This window comes from Phalacrocorax aristotelis, unplaced genomic scaffold, assembly GCF_949628215.1.
Source record: "Phalacrocorax aristotelis unplaced genomic scaffold, bGulAri2.1 scaffold_33, whole genome shotgun sequence".
In the NCBI taxonomy this organism is placed as follows: Eukaryota; Metazoa; Chordata; class Aves; order Suliformes; family Phalacrocoracidae; genus Phalacrocorax; species Phalacrocorax aristotelis.
The window spans coordinates 1,053,815-1,066,102 of NW_027441368.1; the positions used below are offsets into that span (position 1 = coordinate 1,053,815).

At 58.6% G+C, this 12,288-nt stretch overlaps 1 long non-coding RNA gene across 1 annotated transcript; it reads right to left on the reverse strand.

Annotated features, from left to right (window-relative positions):
• Positions 1-662: 662 nt before the first annotated feature.
• Positions 663-2,293, reverse strand: LOC142051468 (uncharacterized). The gene is made up of 3 exons (XR_012658505.1): positions 2,240-2,293; positions 1,831-1,890; positions 663-833 (listed from the first exon to the last, which is right to left on the reverse strand). It is a non-coding gene; the product is annotated as an uncharacterized LOC142051468 (long non-coding RNA).
• Positions 2,294-12,288: the final 9,995 nt, after the last annotated feature.

Below are 12,288 nucleotides of genomic sequence, written 5' to 3' on the forward strand. Positions count from 1 at the left end.
GGGAGGCAGGGAGACACTCAGAGCGAGATGGAGAAAGAAGGTGCGGGGGGGGGGGGGGGGGGGGGGGGGCAAAAAAAAAAAGTAAATTTTGCAGCAGGTAAGGAAAGAGAGGGGGCCGGGGGAGAGACAGGGAGGGCCCAGGACGCACAAGAGAGGCAACGGGGCCCCAGTGGCCCAGGACTCACCGCGACTCTCGCTCTCAGCGCTGCTGGCACAATTTAGCCGTTCAGATGCTTCTTTCCCCTCCTCTCCTCCCTGCCTCTTCTGCAGCTCCAGACTCTAGGCCGTCCTCCACCTGAAGAGAATACGTGGGTGTCTTACAGCTCTTACCAGATGAGGCTTCCTAGGCACGTAGCCTAGCTCGCCCGTGCTGGAGCTGGGGGCAGGCGCACGGGGCAAGGGGGGCCAGGGGAGGCTGAGGGGGAGCTCTGGTGAGCTGGGGAGTCGGCCATCTTCTGCACCCAGAAGCTGCAGGGGGAAAAGGTCATCATCCTCCTCCTCCTTTCCCTCTTCCCTTCTATCAGCTCCCGGGTAACTCCTAGGGCTGCCCTCACCCGCTCGCCTTTAGCATACCAGAAGCCTGCCTCGGCGGGTCATTTGAAGCTTCCCATCCCACCAGCCCCAGTGGTACAGGCACACAAGGAGATACCCCTGCACCCACCAAAGGGGCTCGCTCACCTCGCCGGCAGCCCTAGGCCTCACCCGACACAGGGAATCGTGTCCGACACACCACCACGCTGCAGCAAGAGCAGAGGAGGCCTTTCCTTACCAGGAAGCAGCAACGAGCACGGCGGCATCACCTCGCAGGCACCGCAGCATCGCAGGGCTGTTACCTGCGGAGAGAGCAATGGGGATCACAGGGACGCCACCGCGCGTGCGCGGCTCCCGGGCTCAGTACCCAATTCTGGTCGCTGGGCAGCAGCATTATCTGAATTACTCTTCTCGATTAATACCATCCAGAAACCGTAACTTGGCTGCATCCACAGAGCTTCTATTCCTCTGCACCTTTCCCCCTCGCAGCCCCAGCAGCGCCGTTCATTGCCTCTGCACCAAACAGCAAAGTGTCTCGAGGGAGGAGAAGCAGCACAGCAAACCTGGGGAACAAGGTTGGGTTCCCACCCCCGCAGAATAAGCCCCAGGAACTGCTTGTAGGCATGTGGCATCAGGGTTGTGATCGGGTTTTGGTTTGGTTTTCTTTTTTTTTCCCCCGCCTTCTTTACATAATGTAATAATTGGGGTTGCTTTTCCAAACTACTGAGTTCTGTGGGGATTTTTTGTGCTTTTGTCCTACAAAAAATGGTCATTTTCACTTTCGGTTTTGTGCATGAGAATGGTTGGTGGGTGCTTTTAGGTTGTTGTTCCTTCCCCCCACCCCCTTTTTTTTTTCCTTTCCAGCCGCACAAATCCAGCTGGAGTTGGCTTTCCCAGAAGCCCCAAGTTGTTTTCTTTCCACCAGAATTCTTCCTGTATTTTCACCCCTCATTGCAGGCCCAGAGTCAAGGGGTTTGAGGTATTTTTGTGCCCAGGCAGCAGCTCCCAGGCTGCATAAGCAGCCCCACAGGGGGAAGTCCCCGTTTGAGGGAATCGGCCCCAAATTGGGATGGGAAAGTGAAGAGAAGGAGAAAAAACCCTGAATAACCTGAAAAAGAACACCTACTCCAGCCCACCAAGCACCGGTCACCTTGCCTGACTCACCTCCAGGGCCCACATCACGCTCGGCTCATCGCTTAGCACCCTCAGATCACAAAAAAAAAAAAAAAGAGTAAAACCCATAATGGAGCCCTATAGCCATCAGTCACATCTTCCCTCCAGTACTACACACAGACTCACCTTCTTACAGCGCTCCCCTGGGCTCTCCTCCGTTGCCCTGCACGACTCATCCATCTGCACCTGGAAAAACAGTGTTACTGAACAAGTCACCTGGAGGCACAGCAACAGCTTAACCATTCCACAGCTCCTGCGCCCACGTAGGAATACCATCTAGAGCCCAACTACAGCCTGCCGTTAAAGGAAATGCATTAAATCAAACGTTAAGCCCTCGCACATACAAGCCGGAACAGCAAAAACACGGCACGCTCGCGCACCCAGGGCGCAGCCCGACGGAGGTCCACGCGCACCTCGCCGGTTTGATGCGGAGCCACCCAGCATCCCTGCGAGCACAGCTGCAGGCGCAACAGCAGTTTCACCTACACCCATCTCGGCACGCAGCGCTTCTGAAGCTTTAAGCTGAAAGCCCTACCTTGACGCTTGGCCACACTAGAAGCGAGCCGTAGCTAGGACTCCACAGAAACACAAATTGCACACCCACAGCGGCGACAGCCTTGCAACTACTTAGACCAGGAACAACAGAGGAAAGTAAAACGGCTTCATCACCCGCACAGGAAAAGCGGCAGACGGAGGCAAAGGGTCAGCATTCATAGCCCTTACAGAACACAGGCGTTCTCTCTCCTTCCATTCCTAAACCCATCCCTTAGGTCTAAATATCGCAGCCCTGCTGTGGCAATAGCGAGAGCGGGGAACGAGAGCCCTGCCGCCGGCCATTTGTGCGGCAGGACACAAAAACAGAGGGACATGTTTTGCCACACACAACCCTGAATCTCCTGAAAAGTTATGTTTACCAAAAATAGGCATTTGGAACATATTGCCAAAAACAAAACATTCGGCAATAAAACTTTTATGTGTTTGACACCCGCACATTTTTTGGGAACTTGCTATTTGCTTCCTGGTTTTGCTGGTCTTCCCTCAGAAGTTCTACCTGCAGCCAAGTTATTCCCACCCGCCCGACCGGTTCAAGCATTCACCTTCCTGGTATTACCAGCACATTGAGACACAGGCGAGGAACTTAACTGCTCTTCTAAAACTATCCAAATGACAATTACAGCCCTGAAAGAGGAGTGGAAGAGAAGAACAGGAGAGATCAGGCAGCAAAAATGCTCTGCAGGCTGCTGCCAGCCAACACTGCACTCTTTTGTTAAAGCCACCCCGCCCCCCCAAATGCAAACAAAAAAACCCCCCATGACTTCATGAAGTGCGTGGGTTTTTTTTCTTTTCAGTAGTCCTTTTGGAGCTCATCCCTGTCTCAGCATCTTGTCTTGTCAGAGCATGAAGTGCAGATGATCTGTATCCCGATGACATTTGCATGGGATGAATACATTTTCAGAAATAGACCCGATCCGTGAGACTCCTGTCACCTTTGTGGTTTTAATAATCGTAACTCAATTTTATCGACTGACACACTTGTGAGAAAACTAATTAACTTGAAACGTAGCCTCTCCTCGGGGAAAAAATGTGTTAGACACCAAATGAAACCGATTCAGAGCTCCAAACCACGATGGAGCCGATAGAGCTGTTGTGACTTAGTTTGTATGTTTAATTAATTGGTTAATAACTCTTCTAAGCAGCGCAGAATGAAGAGCTGGACCCAAAGAGGGTGCGCTGCGCTGGATCCAAAAAGCACCCTTCCTCCAGAGACCCGCCTCAGGTGGCGAGTTCGCTCTGGTGCATGCCGGCCTCCCAAACTTCGGGGTCCGATGTGACCGGACCCCCACCTCCGGGGAGGGTCCTCGTACCCTGCCCAACCCTTGCTTTCCCCTGCAGCACCCGATGCCCCCACGCCACCCCCACAAGCAGCCAAACCGGCTTCTGCTTTTGGCCCCCAAACCAGCTCACTTTGGGACCGGTTCTGAGCCAAAAAGCCCAGCTGCTGAGCCTGTTCTCAAGTCCCAAAAGCGCAGCACTTGACCTCTGCTCCTCAGCCCAAAACCACACCACTTAGTCCCCTCGCTCAGGCCTTCAAAACGCACGACTCGATCTGTTTCAGGGCCCCGGCGTCAGCCACAGGAGCCTGCTCTCAAGGCCCAGGAACAGAAGAGCTGTGCTCTCCACGCTCAGGGACCAAACCAGCTGAACCTGGCTGCGTCCCGGCCCCCTCCGCAGTCCCCACGGGCAACGCTCAGGGCCGCGGAGAGCGCAGCCACCCCGCAGCCCTGCACCCCCACGGCCCACGCGGGCACTGTCGGGGAGGCCTTGGGAACTGAACTGCGCCGGCCCGGCCCCGCACCCCGGCGGGGCAGCCCAGCACCGGCCCGGCAGCGCTTTCTTCCTGCTCTCGCAGGCCTCGTTTCCCCGGCAGCGCCGGGCCCGCACCCCAACCCCACAGGGGGCCGGGCCCGGCCCGCCTCCAGCAAACCGCGGCGGCAGCAGCCGGGGTCCCTGCCTGCCTCGCGGGCAAGGGGGGACCCGCCCGGCACCGCAGGAGCCCCCGCCGGGGTCGCCGCCGCCGCCGCCAGACCCCGACGAGGAGCAGTCGAGAGCCGGGTGGGGCTGCCCCTACTCCCCGGGGACGGGCACGGGCTCGGCCCCAAAACCCAACCACCGACCCACGACAGCGCTCGGCCCGGGGCCGCTGCTGCCCGCACCCCGCCGCCCCCCCGGGGGCTCCGCGGACCGGGAGACCCCACAGCCCAAACCCGCCGACCCACAGCGCGCCCGGCCATGCGGCTCCTCACCTGCTCTGGCGCGGCTCCGGCTGCCCCACGGCCCGGCACGGAGCCGAACCCGGCCACCGGACCATCCGCCAACCCCCCCAACCCCCGGACGCTCCGGGACGGTTCTCGTCCCTTTTCGCTCTGACGCCTCGAGCCGAGCCGGCCCCGCTCCTCCGAGCTACCGGCGGTGCCCGCTCTGCTGCTCGGGGCCGGGCCCTGTTCTCGCCCGGACGCGAGAAGCCGCTCCGGGGTCTTCTCGGTGCGTCCAGCCCCGTGCCGTGCCGGAGCGCGGAGAGCCGGGTACGAGCGCGGAGCCCTGGGGCAGGGGTTGCCCCAGTGCCGCCGACGGTGTGTGGGGGGGTGTCGTCGTCCCCCGCCCCACGCGGGGGGCGCACACACGGTACACCCGCGGGCAGGGGCATCCCCGGGGAGCCGTGCGGCCGGGCTGCGCCGTAGGAGGGGAAGGTGATGTTGGTTTCCCATTTTCCCCGCAAACTGATCCTCCCCCCCGGCCCCCCTTTCCCGCGCGTTACAGCCCGCGAAAAAGCTTTTAACAACCCGATCGACAACACTCCCTTTATCCCTCTTCCAGCAGCAGCAGCAGCGAGAGATTAAGGCAACTGCAGCAGAGGGGAGGAAGGCAAGGAGAGCCTTTTCAAGCAAGGGCAGGACAAAATGCACGGCGTGGACAGGCACAGGAGAGGCTGCATTATCTGGAAAGCACAACGCCTGCCCAAGGGCAGAAAATAAGGAACGAATTGTTTCCAAGGAGCTGCAGCAGACGAATCACCTTTTTCTTTATTGCACTCCTGCCCTTTGTTATCCAAAGCGATAGGCTTCACCACCGGGCAGAAAATAGCTGCCTAGATTTACACGGACAACCAGAAACAATCAAGCCACCCAGCAAGAAGTTCGCAGCAGAGGTATAACCCATCAGCAGCTAAAACATTTGTTACGCAGGCACAACTAGGCACTAAACAAAGGCTTTCCAACTCTGGAGGTCTAGAACAGGTAGACATTAGCACAGAAGCACAAGGGGCTCCGTCACACTGCACAAATCTCCCCGTGCCTACACACGCACACGTTCAGAAGTTAGTTATCAGAAAACGCCCGACTCAGCCATTTGCCACAGTCACGAGACTCACGACATGACACACGAGGTGGGCTCAGAGTTTTAAGGCAAGAAATACCTCCCCCACCCCCCACCCGAGATCTTTCAGGCTCCAGACCTGCCATCTCCCCGCACCAAACGTAACCGGCCAAAGGCTTTCAGGTGACCCAAAACACAGTACACAAAAAATAACCGGGGAGAGCCCTACATTGTGGAAAAGCGAACGATGCCCGACCGGGGCTTCTCTGCGGGGCCCGGCCCCCGCCCCGCCCCCGGCCCGACCCGCACGGAGATACCCCCCGGCCCGCGCCAGGCCTCACCTCACACGGAGACCCACCCGCTGCCCGAACTCACCCACCAGCGCTCTCCGGCCCCCGGACACGGCCGCGCTGCTCTCTCAGGCGGCTGCCGCAGGCGAGGCTCGGGCACCGCCAGGCCTCCAGGCGTCCCGAGGGGCTGCCGGCCACCGCAGGGGATGGCTGCCGGCGGCCGGACCGCCGCGGCGCTCCCCGCCCAGCTCCGAGCAGGCTCCGCCGGCCGCGGGCTTCCCACGCCGGGCCGCAGAGGGGCCCCGGCACCGCACAGGGACGCCTCGCGACCCGGCCGCCACACGCACCGGCCCTTCGGCCGCCACACGCACCGCTCCCGCCCCCGCTCCGACGCGCCGCGCACGCGCCACCGGAAGCCCGAGCCCCGCGGGGCGGCCCTTAAAGGGCGGCCGGAAGGAGCGGCCCCCACCGGCCCCGCCCCCGCGCCGGACCGCCCCCGCGCCCAGCCGGTGAGCGCCAGCGCCCCCTGCTGGCCGGGCCGCGCTCAGCTCGCGAGGGCGCCGAGGGCCGGGCGGGGCGGGACGCGCCGGCTCGGGGCCAGCGCCTTCTCGGGGCGAGCGGGAAACCCCTGCGGGCCCCGGTCACGGCCGGCCAGAGCCGCGCGCCCTCCGAGAGCTGCTGAACGGGGCTGCCGCTCGTGACACATACCGAGCCGTCTGCGACGGGAGCGGGCAGAGGAGGAAGGGGCCGGCGGCCGCGGGGCCCTGGCCCCAGGCGGGGGGGGGGGGGCTGGGGCCCGGGGGGCCGCCCTGCTGGGTCACTGCCCTGCGCCGCACCGCGCTGGGGGCTGGGGCCCGACCGGCGCCGGGCGACCGGGGGCAGCCACTAGCAGGGGGCCTGAGCTTAGCCACGGCCTGCAAAACACCCCGAAGCGTGAGACGCTGCAAGGCCAAGGTGGTCCTTGGCAATGGGGGCGCCTGGGCTCGGCCTCCGCCTTACCCGTCCTGGGTCTGCGTGGCGTTCCAGGGGAATGGTGTTTTCCTTGTGCGGAAGGTGGGCTGGCCGTTCGGCCGTGCCCCGGCCGTTACCGATCCTGCCAAAGGCGCTCGCACGCTCTGGCCCATTACTGCTGCGGTACCGCGCCGTAGCAGAAAGGTGTTGTGTTTTCTCACAAAAAGCCTCCTATGGTCAGTTGAAGAAATAACCTCCTTCCGTGGCACTGACTCTTCGTACAGTCCATAGCCGGCTTTCGGCTTTTGTCTTTACAGCATTCAGTTTGCTTTCTGCCTAGCTTTCTACCTGCTGTGAAACATTTGGATGGTTTTTTCTTGTTGGTTTTTTTTCCCCCTACTTGCTCCACAACTCCCACACCAACCACCCAGCGCGGCTCGCCTTTCAGCCCCCAGACCCAGGAGCCTTGCCCTGGGACGGCCCTTACATGTCAGCAGAGTTGTTCCAGCTCTCACCCTGTCCCTACCCAGCTGAGGACGTCTGTGTCCGTGGGAGACACCCAGACACTCCCCCTGCAGCGTGGCAGCCCCCTGCCCCGTCAGTGAAAACTGCGGCAATATCGGCTAAGTTTAAAAGCGTCGGCAGGAGGTGCAGAATACGTAAATAAAGCGGCGGTTGGCTGCCGGGTATGGGTGCGATATAAATACCTTTTGTTTACAGGCCTTCGTGCCTATTCAGCGTTGAACGGCACCGCAGCCCACCCACCCCGGGGCTCACGGGGCTCGGAGAAGGGTCTCTCCAAGGGCACAACCTAAGGCAGCGCAGGAAGCCCAGCTGCCACGCTCCCAGTCGCTACGGGACACTTGCTTACAGCTACACCGACGAGGGTACGGATGAGGCTGGAACTAGCAGAAATGCTGACTCTTCTGGCCTTTTATTTGTGGAAGGTACAGCGCGCGAGCCTCGGCGGCTCACAGGAGAAGCGCGCAGTGCTGCCTAACTCTCATTCTCAGCTCACGTACTACTGCCAAAGCTCCTGCCCTGTGCTGTGCCAGATGCCGGCTGGCGTGAGCACCTGGGCTCCTGAGGGACCCCCTTGTCCTGAGAGCCAGAGGTACTCACTTCCCTTTGCATGAGGCCTGTAGGAGATATACCCTGCAATTTAAAAAATCCGTATCAAATGTGGCACACTCAAAAGAGGGCATTTTTAAAAAGGCAGGTTTGTTTTCTTTGTTAACTTTACGATCTACAGCCTAGCAAAGAGCTCCCTTTCAGTGTCAGTCGCTTGGCTTTCTCCCCTACTGACGAGGTCCCAGCCTCCCGGTGAGATCTCGCTGGAGATATTCTGAGTTTCCCTCGAGTACGTGGCTGCCCTGGCCCGAGGCCAGCGAAGAAGCTGACTTTGCCCGTGCCTGAATCAGCAACACGTCCAGCAGGCGACTTGCAGAGCCCAGGGAACCCTCGTAAAGAGGTTTGGGGGTGGGGCGCGCCACATCTGCGGCATCGGCCGTGGGAAAGGACCGGCGCAGTAAAACAGGTGGGTGAAACCGCGGTCCGCGCCAATACGTGCTGCTGCCTGGGGCATCGCTTTGCTGCGGGTCAAGTCAGATGCTCTCTGTAAGAGTCAGTCAGGGTAAAGGCAGCAGCAGATTTCTTTTCTGCTCATTTTAACAAAGGCTGGACGGAGCCCATAGAGGAAGGCACTACGCGTCTTGCTGGGTTGGTTTCCCTGCCTTCTCGTAAGCTGTCGCGGAAACTTGCACGAGCAAAGCCTGTGCAAGCTGATGACAGCCACACACGGTTGAAGAGGGAGCAGACGGTGAGAGCAGAGGTGTGCGCTCAGGCTGTGCGCTGGAAGCTAATGCTAATGCTGCAAAATAAAGAGTGGATTTTCTTTTTTGGGTTTAGGTGAGCGCTAAACATGACATGTGCGTATGTGCGTGTGTCTCTCGCAGGTTTTTGTCATACACCCCACCCTCCCACCCCAAAAAAACAACCCACACATGCCACGCGTTAAACAGTGGTTTTCCGTTGTACTTAGAAGTGCTTACATAGGTGTGTTGGTTTTTTTCTTTTTTATTTTTTAATGCAGAAACAGCAATACGATAGATTTAATACAGCTAGCAATTAGATGGGTGTAGCTTTAGAGCGTCGGCTGTTTACAAAGCAACCGCACACCTTCTTTAACTCACAGTTTAAACAAGTAAACTTGCAGTGCATCACACGTGCTTTGTACAGTCACGTTCCACACGGCAGGCCAGATGCTTCACCCTGCCTTGTCCTTGTTGCCCCGACTCCAACGGGACCGCCGAGGCCATCCTGGGGACAGCGCCGCTTTCTAGCAGCTGGGTTGCTTGCCTGGACGCCCCACAGACAAAGAGTCATTTCCCCACTGAACCTCTTCTCAAATAATTTCCTAGCCCTGCAGGCCCCACGTCCTTTGGTTCATATTTCCTTTTTTCCGGGCTTGATGCACAGGACCGACGATTTCCAGAAATAGAAACAGAGGCTGATTCAGTCCAGGCTCAACATTCTCTGACCTAAACCAAACTGTCTTCGAAGAGATAGCTGTACTGTGGGCACCACCTCGGGAACAGAAGTTGCCCTGTCATAAAAAAAAAAAAAAAGAAGGAAAACAAGGCATTTCAGGCTGAGGAGGCTGAGCGGTGTGCTGGGGGCGGTGGGGGTTGGAAAGAAACAGTTCAGACGATTAGAGCGAGCTTAGCGTTGCAAAGCGTGCCATTATTTTTAATTTGGCAGTCAGAAGACAATAGATTCTGACACTGATTTCCTGTGTGCTGCGGGAGTTCTCTCCTCAGCATTCCTGTGCACCATTTTACTTTTGTGTCCCGTCCGCTTCGCTTTTGCGCTGTAGCTCTCCGGTTCTAGCTACGCTTCCCACCACCCCCATTACTCTTTGACAAGCCCAGCTCTCACTGTGCTTCCCTTCCCTTCCCTTCCCTTCCCGTATGCGCGTGCAGGGAAAAGCCCGCGCGTCTGCCACTACAGGACACGCTCTGGGAGGCAGGAGAGATGACGACGCTCCCTGACAGAGGACACAGCTGAGGGGCGGTCCGCCGGGGCTGGGGAGATGGCAGCACCTTCCCTCAGCTGCCCCATCCGAGCACAGGTGCAGGTGAGCACTGAGGAGAGACAAGCAGGCAGGAGCCGCAGAGCGAGAGAGAAAATAAAATTCACGGGTGGGTGCTACTTACGTCTCATTTTTAGCGCAAGGGATGAATTCTCAGCACATTCTTGGAGCTGCCCCTTTGGGACTCACGGAGAAGAGGGAGGTTGGCCACGCGGTGCAGCCCAGCTCTGCTTCCCCTAAATGGTTTTACTGTTCAGGTGTTGCCCTAATCTGGCCGGTACCCCTGCAAAGAGTTTGGGATTTCTGCTGCCTCTCCGGGCCAGCCGCAGACCCTGACTTCATCGCAGCGAATGACCCTGCGCTCGTCAGAGCGGTTGCCGAGTCACATCCCGCTGCCTTCCCTGCAGAACCGGTGACCCTTTTTCAGCCCTTGCCCCCTCTTCTCTCCGCTCGTTGCCCATCCCTTTATCAGTGCCGGCACCGATCCTGCCTCCAGCTCGCCCTGTCTCCACCTGCGAGCGCCCAACAGGAGCTAAATGTCTCCTCAAGGACGCACGGAAGAGACGCGCAGGTAACCCAGCACAGACCCCCTGCAAACATCTTCTTTCCATTTTCTTTCCTCTCCTGACACGAAGAGATGACTTAGGAAAAAGCGTACTGCTCACACTTCACCTGCACTGCTTCTACTTTCACTTTCGCTCTCCTTGGCAGTAATTAATAGCGGTGGCTGGGGGGGCTGGGGCATTCCCCCAAAGCGGCTGCAGTTACATCCGGGCGGTTGTGGCACTCCATTAGCTCTGTAGTTTTTAAATCTAAATCTTCTGGAATTGTTAGTTCTGCTCAGGAATCACCCGTACCTGCAAATTTTCTTAATAGCTACGCTTGACCCCAGCCACTGTTTAACAGCTCACCTTTATTTCTCTTCATTTAAGAACCTAAAGCTTCGTTTACTGCTTGGGTTGGAAGCAGGAGCTGTCGCTGCCTCTGAACTTTCTAACAGCCCTGTTACAATTTCAGTACTACCCGCTCCCAATTTAGCTTTCCGGGTCGATTTTCATTCTAGATTCGAAAATTTCCTTATTTTGTTTCTGATCAGGAGTCATTAATGCCTGCAGTTGATTTAGTAACGGCTGTATTTAGATTGAGCTATTAATGACTCGCAACTCTATTTATGGCATAAAAAAGGACTGCCTTTATTTTTTTTAACTACAGATTAGGAATAATGACTGCCTGGTTTGTTCAGTAATAGGTGTGATTAAATTTAGTCACGACTCCTCCCTAAATAATATGTATTTATTTGCACTCTAACAATTTAACCTTCCCTTTACCGGCCAGGGGCACCGACAAGTGCCCGTGCGTACCTCCGCTCCCCCTGCGCCGGCTCCCCAGGGAACAGCCTCTTACCCTGACCAGAGTCTGCAGCGGCCCGTTGTCATCCCAGCTCCTCGCCCTCGAGAAAGCGGCCGCCTGAAGCGGCGTCAGCTCCGCTGCTGCCCAGAGGGGACGGAAATGGCGCGGGGTAAAGCTCTCCGGGCCGCCTGCGTCCCGCGCGGAGGCGGTGACCTCAGCAGCCTGTACGCTGTTGGGGCCGAGCCAACAACCTGAGGAGGAGTCGCAGGGCGTAGCTGTTTCTGCAACAACCACGCTTTCCCGCCTGGCTGGACAAGAAAGCGGGGCCTGCGGGGGCCTGGAGAGGCAGCATCGCTGCAGGTTGTGCCACGGCTGTTGAGAGGCCAAGGCAACACCTGAAACAGTGAACGGCACAACTAGTGAAAACCCCCAAGGTTCCGGGTTCAGTAAAGACAGGAATTGCAGCAGCACAATAAAATGATCTCACGAGGGGAAAAAAAACAGCAAAGCAAAAACCAAACCCCAAACAGAACACCATACCACTAACCCGTCTCACCGCCCCCTCAGCGCCCAAAACAGCATCCTGGGAGAAAAAAAGCAAAGCAGGCCACAAGGGACCTTTCTAGTACAGATGCCGCCAAAGAGTGCCAAGCTCTGGAATCCTTACCTCAGGCAACGCCTCCGCTTCTCTAAACGCCAGAGCACGCCTGCCCGGGGGGCTGAGACAGCCCCAAAGCTGCGACCGCCCGAGGGAACACGGGAGCACCGACGCCAGAGAAGCCCAGGGCCAGAGCCGGGGCTCTTCCACCCCCGGGCCCCGCCCCCGCCCTTCCCACAGCGCCCCGCGAAAGGGGCGGGCCGAGCCCCCCGGGGGGTGAAGGCCCCGGGAGCCGTACGAGAGCCGCCTGGAGTTCCCGGCACGGGAGGGAGGGGGGAGAGAAAACACCCAAACCGAGCCCCCCGGGCGGAGCAAACACAGGCTCGGGCTGTTGCCGGGGGGCGGGGCCTGTCGCTAAGGGGAGAGAGCCG